Below are 11,374 nucleotides of genomic sequence, written 5' to 3'. Positions count from 1 at the left end.
GGTGGCTGGCCGGGTTGCCATGGGAACGGGTCTGGAGCCGGGCGGTGGAGGCTGGGAGCTGCGAGCGCAGACCCGGTGATCCCCGGCCCCCGCCCCCCCGGACTTGTCCCTTGTCCACCGCCCGCGAGTGGCGCTCCAGGCTGCACCTGAGCAGGAGCTAACAGTTGGAGCCCTCGCCCCATTTTACAGATGCAAATACCGAGGCTTAAAGAGAGCAAACGAGGGCAGCCCGCGTGGCCCACCGGTTTAGCGCCGCCTTCAGCCCAGGGCCTGATCCTGGAGACCTGGGATCGAGTCCCACGTCGGGCTCTCCCTGCATGGAGCCTGTCTCTCTCTCTATCTCTCCCCTTCTCTGTGTCTCCCGTGAATAAATAAATAAAATCTTAAAAAATAATAAAGAGAGCAAACGAGAGCCCCAGCATCATAGATGGAATCTAGCCTTGAGGGGATTGTTGATGTCACTGGCTAGCGTTAAGAACGGGGCTCCCAGCTTTGCTGTTGCCACTTTACTGGCAGCGTGATCCTGGGCAAGTTACCTAACCTTTCAGAGCCTCAGCTTTTTCACTTGTAAAGTGGAATACTAATAATACCGCCTGCTGGGACCCCTGTGAGAATCAAGGGAGTTAACACATGGGGAAAGCTTATTACAATAATTATTACAATAATTATTACAATAATTGGCATATAGTAAAGATCTAGGTATGTTTTGTTTTTAAAACCGGGTGACGTCCAAGGAAACGACCTCTCTCTGCCCTCGATGTCCCTAAGTGGAAGCCAGCGTTGAGGAAGACCAAGCCAAAATATAGCCTCCTTGCTCTATGACTTTTCACCAGACATCTGGAGTACCTGAATGGTTTACACTGGCATCAGTCATGGTGGCTTCGACTCGTGGATTTGTCTATGTACTCCCACCAAACCGTGAGCTCACCGAGGACTCCGCTTTTGTGGGTCACCACTCACTGAATCCTTACTGATTGCAAAGTGCCTAACATACACAATACCTTGTCCAACATATTTGCGATTGGATCATCATTCTCTCTCTCTAACTTACCCTAGACACTTGTTGAAGACTCAGAGTGGGGTCCCTGGGTGGCTCTGTCAGTTAAGTGCAGGACTCTAGGTTTCACCTCAGGTCATCTCAGGGTTGTGAGATCAAGCCCTGCATGGGGCTCCATGCTCAACCTGGAGTTTGGGATTCTCTCTCTCTCTATCTCTCTTCTCCCTCTCCCTCTCCCTCTGCCCTGCTCTTGCGCTCTATATCTCTCTCTCTAAATAAGATCTTTAGTTGGGGCGCCTGGGTGGCTCAGTTGTCTGCCTTCGGCTCAGATCATATGACCCTGGAGTCCTCGGAACTAGACCTGCATCTGGCTCCCTGCTCAGGGAGGAATATGCTTCCTCCCTCTCCTTCTGCCTCTCCCCCAACTCAAGTATGCTTGGTGTCTATCAAATAAATAAAATCTTAAAAAAAAAAAAAGACCTTTAGTTTAAAAAAACTCAGAGCCCACTCCATGCCATGGTCTCTTCCTCCAACATGCTCTTCTACCCTTCTTGCTTCTGTGCCTGTATATGCTGTTCCCTCACTGTAAATGTTCTTCCCCTCATCTCTTCCTTTCTCTCTCTCTCTCTCTCTCTCTGTATATATGGCTCCAGACCCATTCCCATTCAAATAATACATGAATATATATATAAATATATATGTATTCATTCATTCATTCATTCATTCATTCATTCATATTAAGCCTGATACCCCCACAAGACCTGAACTCCTTACTCATCTGTGTTATCTGTGTTTCTCCTGAGCTCTACACATGTCTGATCAGGATGTGCCCCACATGTGTTCCTTGAATGCAGGATTCTCTCTCTTAGCCTTTGTGTCCCCAGCTAAAGCCAGTGGGTCTTGTCTCAGAGGAGTCAGTGACAATTCACAGGGAAGAAGCATTTGGAGAACCAGCAACCTGCTATTCGAACAGCAGTGACTACTATATCTGTTGCTATCTGAGCAGCACTCAAGATCTTTGTGTGCTTCATCCTTTATCAGCTCAGGCTTAAGCTCCTCTCTTAATCATCTGCAAATTATTGGTGTTTATAGGAATTTCAGCTGAGAAAAACTGTCCAACAGAACTCTCTGCCTTTGCAACAACTCAAAACTGTCCTTTGGAAACTGTCACAAAACAGCATGAGACTGTTAAGAAGGCCCTTACAGCTCTGTGGTTCTGTGGCAGCCAAAAGGGAAATAGATTTTTAGGGAGGCTTTACTAGTAGGAAACCCTGGTCATTGAGGTGTAGTGACATTTTATATCAGAGAGGGCCCAAAGTCTTTGAATAGAGCCATGTTTCTCATCTTTTAGGCAGAGTTGAAGGCCTGAGATTTCTCTGCTTGATGATGTGGAATTATAGAAGCACCCTTTTCAGATTTCATTACATAATGATTAGCAGATTATATAATAGTCATGTGACAATGATTAGGCACCTCTACTTCCTAAGAGCCAACAACACAAAAATCTACCTACTTCTTTCTATTTTTTACTTTTTTTATTACAAAAATAATACATGAATTCCAATGATATAGATGTGTTTAGAACAAAAAATGAGAAAAGAAAGCAATCCTATGACCTAGGAATTTAATTTCTTGGAATCTACTAGATAAATAAGCATCAGTACACAGAAACCTGTTGCATCCTTGTTTATAATGCAAAAGTGAAAACCAAAAACATTCTAAATGTCCAACAATAGGGAAATGAAGTATCCATACTAATAACTATGACATATCACTTTAAAAAGATGATATAAACCTACTTAATCCTGCAAGATATATCGTGGAATGAAAAAAGAAAGACATCCTCTGAAATGAAAAACAAAACAATAATATATATTTTCTAAAAGTATGTGTATATGGGGGCTCCTGGGTGGCTCAGATGGTTAAGCATATGCCTTCAGCTCAGGTCATGATCTCTGGGTCCTGGAATTGAGCCCCACGTCATCCTCGAGCTCATTGGGGAGTCTGTTTTCTCCCTCTTCCCCCTCCCCCTGTTCTCTCTCTCTCTCTCTCTCTCTCTCTCTCACACACACACACACACACACAAATGAATAAATAAAATCTTCAAAAAATAAAAATAAGACAAAAAAGCAAAGGTATGTGTTTATGTATAAAGTCAACAGGGGGCAATAATGCAAATATAGATCATTTGTTTTTTAAGTCAGCCCATTAATATATATAATGTGATTTTTAAAAGATTTTTTCTTATTTATTTATTAGAGACACACACAGAGAGAGGCAGAGACACAGGCAGAGGGAGAAGCAGGCTCCACGCAGGGATCCCGATGTGGGACTTGATCCTGGGTCTCCAGGATTGTGTCCTGGGCTGAAGGCGGCACCAAACCGCTAAGCCACTGGAGCTGCCCATAATGTGATTTTTATTAATATATTTCCCCCCAATAGTCAATAAGCTCCATGAGGACATAACTGTATGTTTTGCTCACAATTATATCAGCATTATCTGCCATATATACACTACCCCACATGAAGTAGGAGGTTCAACAGTACTTGTTTCTGATGGAAATTATCACTGAATACCAGGTCTGATGTTAACATTTAAGGGACATATGATGAGCAAGATGGACATAGCCCCTACCCTCAAGGAGTGTATAGTCTTGTTATCAGAAGGAGAATATTAATAAGAGTAGATGAACTAAAAACCTAGAATTCAGGATAGAAGGTGGTAAATGTTAGGAAAAGGGTGTAGAGCTTAGAGAATGGAGAAGTGACTGCCAACAGGGTAAACTGGAGGCAGCCTCGAGGTGGAGGCATTTGAGCTGGGCTTTGAGTGAGCTGAACCTGTGAGGATGTCCAGCTTTCCCTCCTTGCAGCTAGATGGAAGAAAGCAATCAAAAGCAAGGATCAGGGGCACCTGGGTAGCTCAGTGGTTGTATGTCTGCCTTTGGTTCAGGTTGTGATCCTTGGTCCTGGCATCGAGTCCCACATCGGGCTCCTCACAGGGAGTCTGCTTCTCCCTCTGCCTGTGTTTCCGCCTCTCTCTGTCTCCCATGAATAAAAAATCTTAAAAAAAAAAAAAAAGGGCAAGGACCAGAAATTAAAACTCAATTGCCTACAAACATATAAAGTGGACATAACTAGGTACTAGAGTACTACATTCTCATATGGTACCAGATATTAGTAGTAGTGTTTTTCATGCTATATAAAAATTAAGGATTTTATTATATGAGAATATATCCACAAGTGGTAGAACTATGAAGGGAAGGGAAGGGAAGAAGGGAAGGGAGGGGAAGAAGGGAAGGGAAGGATTCTGGATAGTGGGATGGGATTGGAAAGAAGCATACAGGTAACATCAGTGTTAGAAATAACAGTCTTTGTGTAGTGAGCTCACAAGTATTCATTTCCTTATGATTCATAACTTGCTTGAATATTTTACATATTCTTTTATTTTTTACATAACAATCTTATTTTAAAAAGCCAAAACCAGATTTATATTATTCCCAACCTAAGAGGTTAGTTAGTTGCTTTCTTTCTTTCTTTCTTTCTTTCTTTCTTTCTTTCTTTCTTCTTTCTTCTTTTTTCTGTATTTCCTATCTTGGTTTATGTCGACATCATTTATCTATTTGCTCTGGTTAGAAAATTTAACCACATTTTAAAACTGCTTTTTGTGTCCCACATTCAGTTATAAAACATGTTACCAAGTTCCATCATCAGTTTGATTTTACATAGACTTAGCCCTCGAGTCTAACTCCTTGTCTCTATTCCCACGATAACTGTCATACTCAAGTTTAGAAACCCATCAAATGTGCTCCCTGTCTCCTGTAATTTCCCTGAGGTCTTGCCTCCAACACAGATTTGACTATCATTTTATAAGTAGTAATGTTATTTAGCATATTACCTGGCTCACAATAGGCATTCAATACAAATTTTAGTGAGGACACTATTGAATCTCTACTATGCTCCAGCTGATTATTGCCACTTTCCCTGCTGATCAGATTAGATATTCAGACTTCTAAAGAGGGAAGTCCAGATTTTTAGGTGAACTTTCCCAATAATAAACTCCATGTGTAATTATACTTCCTAGTTCTGTCTACTGAGAGAGCCTACAAGAAACAACATCCTTCCCTTGATAAGCACCTAGCACCCAGATCTTGCTTTCTAAATACCATCTTCCACTAAAAAGAATCAAGGCTTCTTGGAGAAATGACTGATTTTTCAGGACTGGGGCAGGGAAATTACAACATGAGCCTGGACCATTTTATTGAGCCAGAAAGTGAGGATATGCCAAAAGAATGATGGGACATATCAAAAGGACACAAAAGCCAAATTGGAAGGGTTCCCACTGGCCAAATCTGGGACAGTTTGAACATCAAAATAAGTAATGATAGTAATGAATTATAATATTTTAATGGGAGTCAAAGAAACCATGATCCCGTACTGATACTAAATATAACATGAAATACTATGTTTGCCAGAGAAACACGTCTAAGGGCTATATGTAGCTCCAAGTGCCAGGTCTGCCCCCTGTACTAAGAATGGATGAGAAGTAACAAGTAGTTCATCTAGTTAGAGAGATGAATACACAAGGTGAGGTTAGAATGAGATGATGGGAGATCAGCCCAGTCTCTGAGGACCTTGGAAGTCAGGCCAAGAGTCTGGATTTGACCCTGTGAGCACAGAGGAACCAGTGAAGGTGTGTGAGCCTGATGGATGACAGTTATAGCCCTTGTTCTCCAGACCAGGTGTCTAGTGCTTGATAGATAAGAGTATGGTGCATGAGAAACCAACATGTAAGGCCCCAAGAAACATGGCACATTGGAACAGAAATGACTGCAGACAGTACACCTGGGTTCAAGTCCCTGGTACTGCATTACATGGCCCCATGAGTTGGACGAGCCCCTCAATCTCTCTTAGCTCCTCTACAAGGCAAGACTCCAGAGCCAGAATGCCTGGATTTGATTTTGCTGCTTCCTGTGTATGACTTTGAGCGAAATGACCAAATGGCCAGTTGTACCTCAGTTTATCCGTCTTTGAAATGAGAAACATGACAATAGTACCTACTTCCATACAGGTTGTGAGATAGTCCCTGCAAGCACCTGGCACAGTAAGTATTCAGTAAGCATGATCTACCATCAAAGAACTTCACCTTGGGAAGTCCCAGTGCTTGGAAGGGAGTCAGCCTGCAACTAATGTTATCCATGATTAAGATCATTGCTGTGGAATGTAAATTTGCTGGGAGCAAAGAATTCCATCTGCTTCTCAAAGCTCAAAATTTAAAAAAAAAAAAAAAAAGCGCCTCAAAATTCATTCTGATCTCCACTGTCAGAGGCAGGACCTAGGGAAGCTTGTAACCCCAAAGAAAGCATGTCTAGAAATGAAAGCTGGCAAGTCCCAATTCTTCACATTCAGTACAAAAGTCTTCCCCCTTTCCCTTTAAATATAAACTCAATTTGCCAATCACTTCAAAGTCTGTGCCTCTGCCTGGAAGCTCCCCCACCCCCAAGTCCAAAGGTAACTGACTTAAGGCTGTGTATTAGGAGAGCCTTCTAGCCCAGGCCACCTTCAAGGAGACATAGCTCCTGGGGTTGGATGTGGAAGACTCAGCCAGCACGTCAGCACTTCTTGTGGATGATTCTAAATTGCTGATGAGAACAATAACCCAGAGTTTATGAGCTCCTGCTATTTACTCTACCAGTTCCTTAAGGGATTGGGTTTCAAAGGACCGTTAGCTAGAATCGATCATCTTTGTCCTTGAAGCAGACCAGGTCTTTGTTCCATAGCTACAATCTCACAAGGCAGGAAGGTAAAGTAGACTGAAGCCAAGAGGCCTGACTTGAGATACCAGTTCTGCTGCTTTCCAGCTGTGTGACTAAGGACAAGCTATCTAACCTATCTGGACCTAGGTGTCCTTATCAGTGAGGTGGGACACACAAACAAGGATTAAAAAGTATGGCCTCCCCCGGGATGCTGGGGTGGCTCAGTGGTTGAGCATCTGCCTCTGGCTCAGGCTGTGATCCCAGAGTCCTGGGATCGAATCTCACATCAGGTTCGTTGCAGGGAGCCTGCTTCTCCCTCTGCCTGTGTCTCTGCCTTTCTCTCATGAGTAAATAAATAAAAATCTTAAAAAATAATGACAATTAAAGATTATGGAAACAATTGCTAAAATATGAAAGCCTATAGATTAGATAATAGCATTGTATCAATGTCACCTTCCTTTTGGTATTTGTACTATGGTTTTGTAAGTAATGTCTTTATTCTTAGGAAATACACTCTGATAGAGTTAGAAGTATAGGAACATCATGTCTACAACTCACTCTCCAATATTTCTGGAAAAAGAGCATATGTATGTACAATATATATAAAAGCCAGCCATATGTGTGTATGTGTGTGTGTATATATATATATAGAGAGAGAAATGGAACAATAAAGCAAATGTGATAAAATTGGGGAATCTGATGAAAGAGGTCTCTGGGAGTTCTTTAAACTATTTTTGCAACTTCTCTGTAAGTCTAAAATTATTTCAAAATACGAACTTACAAAAAGAAAGACCTAGATATAAAATAATATTTTTTTCTGATTTCTTTTTTTTTCTTAATAATGTAAAAACTTTATTGTGCTAACAACAGATATTATTATTTTAAAGATTTTATTTTTAAGTAATCTCCACATCTAACAGAAGGCTTGAATCTACAACCCCACAGTTAAGAGTGCATGCTACACTGACTGAGCCAGCCAGATGCCCCCAATAAAGATATTACTAATAAAATATTTTTGTGAGAGGAATGTGATTGAAAATATCTCATTATTTAAAAAAAAATTTTTTTATTTATTTATGATAGTCACACAGAGAAAGAGAGAGAGAGGGAGGCAGAGACATAGGCAGAGGGAGAAGCAGGCTCCATGCACCGGGAGCCCGACGTGGGATTCAATCCCGGGTCTCCAGGATCGCGCCCTGGGCCAAAGGCAGGCGCTAAACCGCTGCGCCACCCAGGGATCCCTTCATTATTTTTTTTAAAGATGTTATTTATTCATGAGACAGAGAGAGAGAGAGAGAGAGAGAGAGAGAGAGGCAGAGACACAGGCAGAGGGAGAAGCAGGCTCCATAAAAGATCCTGATATGAGATACCATCCCAGGAGCCCAGGATCATGACCTAAGCCAAAGGCAGACACTCAACCACTAAGCACCCAGGCATCCCTATTTCATTATTTTTTAAATCTTAGTTCACATTTTTGTGATATGGTCAATTGGGAATATGTTCTTTAGTTTATTTTGATACTTTCTTAAACCTAAAAAAATTTTTTAACTTGGAGAAAGGTGCAAGAATAATGCAATGAACTTTGGTATATACCCCTCACTCATATTCCTGGATGTTACCATTTTGCTATATTTGTTTCATCAATCTCTTTTATATGTCCTTGTTGAACTATTTGAAAGTAAGTTACAGACAGGAAATAAGGTTATCTTTAATACTTCAGTGTGTATTCCGTTTAAAAAAGGGTCTTTTTAAAAAATTTTTTTTTATTTGACAGAGAGAACACAAGCAGGGGGAGCAGCAGGCAGAGGGAGAGGAGAAGCAGACTCCCCACAGAGCAGAGAGTCTGATTCCGGGTGGGGGGTTGGGATGGCTCAATCCCGGGACCCAGGGATCATGACCTGAGTCCAAGGGGGATGCTTAACCAACTGAGCCACTCAGGCACCCAACAAAGGTATTTTCTTAAATGACAACTGAACAATTATCAAAATAAGAAGTTTAAAAAAAATGGAGTTTAATACTGATAGGATACTATTTTTAATATACAACCCATATTCACATTTTCCAATTTCCCAATATTTATTTTGTTACTTATTTTTAATGGAACTCCTAGTTGAGAAATCTTCCTTAAAAAGATAAATGATTCCAGATGAAAGCAAGAGTCTCTGCCTAGGCTTACCAAATCAGGATATGCTTTTTCTATTTTTTTTAAAGTCATCAACCAGTGGGCGAGGTTTGTCTTCTTGTTGTGGATGCTTGGGAATTTTGTTGTTGCTTGATGTTTTGCTGTTATTTTAAATGTGGCATTAAAAAAAAAAGACACAGCTAAGAAGATGGATAGGCAACCCACAGACTGGGAAAAAATATTTGTGATACATATTTCTGATAAAGGATTTGTATCTGGAATTTACAAAGTGTCCAAAAATTTGGTGCAGTTCTAAGAGTTAGGCCTGAAATAGCTTTAAAGAATTTAAAGCTCACAATCGCTCGTGTGCCATATGTGTGAGTAGGTCTGTAGCAGCACTGTCCACAGAACTTTTTGTGGCTGTAGAGATGTTCTAGGTTTGCTATGTTAAATACATACCTGCTACGTGTGGCTATTGAGCTCTGGAAATAATGGCTAGGGAGCCAGAGGAACTGACTCTTTAGATTTGTTTTTAAATTTATTTAAATTTAAATAGCCACAATATGGGATGGCGCAGGTCCAAGGGATAAAGTCTTAAAAATAGAATATGTAAACCAAAGAGTATATGCTCTTGTAACTTAGATAAGTATAGGCAAATTGCCTGTTAAGGAGATTGTATAATCTGTGGCTATGTAATAAATGACCACAAACTTTTTTTTTTTTTTAAGATTTTATTTATTTATTCACAAGAGACACGGAGAGGGAGAGGCAGAGACACAAGCAGAGGGAGAAGCAGGCTCCATGTGGGGAGCCCAACGTGGGGCTCTATCCCAGGATTCCAGGATTCCACACCCTGGGCCAAAGGCAGGCTCTAAACCGCTGAGCCACCCAGGGATCCCCAATGACCACAAACTTAACGCATGTTGATTATCTCAGTTTCTCACAGGCATGGTGTGACTGGTTCACCTCACACTAGCACAGCCAGATCTCCCTGCAATTTTCCTTAAGATCATAATTTAGTTGAATAACTTTTAAAAGTATCTGCCACCACCCACCTACCTCACTGCCTACTAAAGACCCCATATTTCTCCTCTGAACCCTGCAGAGGGCCTGGCACACAGAAGGTCCTCGGGGATTCCTTGCTGCCTGAATGAATGAGTCCACACTAATGGTAAAAAAACTCGTCTGCAATGCCTTTGAGCAGGACTGATTTCCCCACTCTGGGCTCACAGCAGATCTTAGATGATGTGGGCAGCCTGAGAGAGGCTGGCCAAAGCTAAAGAAGAGGAAGAGACAGTTGTGGGAAGTAGTTCCCTTAAGAACGTTGAGAAGGGAAAGGTTCACTCATTTCACACACATTATTAGGTTGATTGTGGTTGAAAAACAACGAGTACTGAGTGTGGAGATGAGGACTGGCAATGTATTTGCAAGCTGAGAAGGGATAATGGGAAGGGATATTGGGAAAGCCTAGGAAAGACAGGAAGGGATAGAGTACATTCAGGCTAGTCCAGCACTGATGGGGGCGAGGGAGGAGGATAGTGTAGGCTAGTGGTTCCCAAAGTATGGCCCCTGGTGCAGCAGCATCAGCCTCACCTAGAAAACTGTTAGAAATGCAAATCCTTGACTCTACCCCCACTGACCTGCTGCATCAGAATCTCAAGGGGTTGTCTCCCACAATTGGTTTAAGAAACCTTCCAGATGACTTAGAGAGGTACTCTTAAATGCATAGGTTCCAAAGCCAAACTGTATGTGTTCAAATCCTGACTATCATTTTCCATCTCTATTAAAAGGTAATTTAATCTCTTCAATTTGCACAATTGTAAAATGGGGATAATAGACCCTTAAGTGATAGGTTGCAATGGGAATTTATTCATGTAAAATGCTTAGGCCAATAAGCACCAAAAAGTTCACTATTAATATCTCAATTCTGCCCTTTTGACTCTATAACTAAGTATATGAGCTCATGGTAAACTCATTCCAAGAGACCAAACTGGAGGCAGTCAATCCGAAGCCCAGGTCTGGGGCTTTCCTGTCCCCACCCCAGGGTCTGGCAGCAGCTACAAGGCTAACACAAAGTCTTATAAATACCTACAGCACACCTCTGCCCCTGCCAAGGTAACCCCGTTCCTGGAGGGGGAATGGCATATTTGGCTGGGAGGAGATCAGATGCACTGGATGCCTGCCATTGGAACAGGAAAAAGAAACAGAAAGTGTAAAAATTGTCTCCCTTGGGCTGCTGTGCATACACGCCAAGTTATTTATTGGTGAAAAGATGCCCACATGGACAGCTAAAAACAATCCTCCTACATTCAATTAACCTGGTTAACAAACAGGATTTATTTGTCCTGTATAGACTCCATACTGTCAGGCCTCTTTGGCCTTTCAGAGCAGAGGCTTAATTGATAGTTTATTTCCCAGGTTAAGAAAACCTGGTTAGAATTGTTAGCAGAGCCTGCCTTTTAACAAGATGTATCTTTTGTTCAGTGGGCTGTCTACAAGAGC

This window comes from Vulpes vulpes, chromosome 14 (genome assembly GCF_048418805.1).
Source record: "Vulpes vulpes isolate BD-2025 chromosome 14, VulVul3, whole genome shotgun sequence".
NCBI classification, from domain to species: domain Eukaryota; kingdom Metazoa; phylum Chordata; class Mammalia; order Carnivora; family Canidae; genus Vulpes; species Vulpes vulpes.
This window is presented reverse-complemented; position numbering follows the sequence as displayed.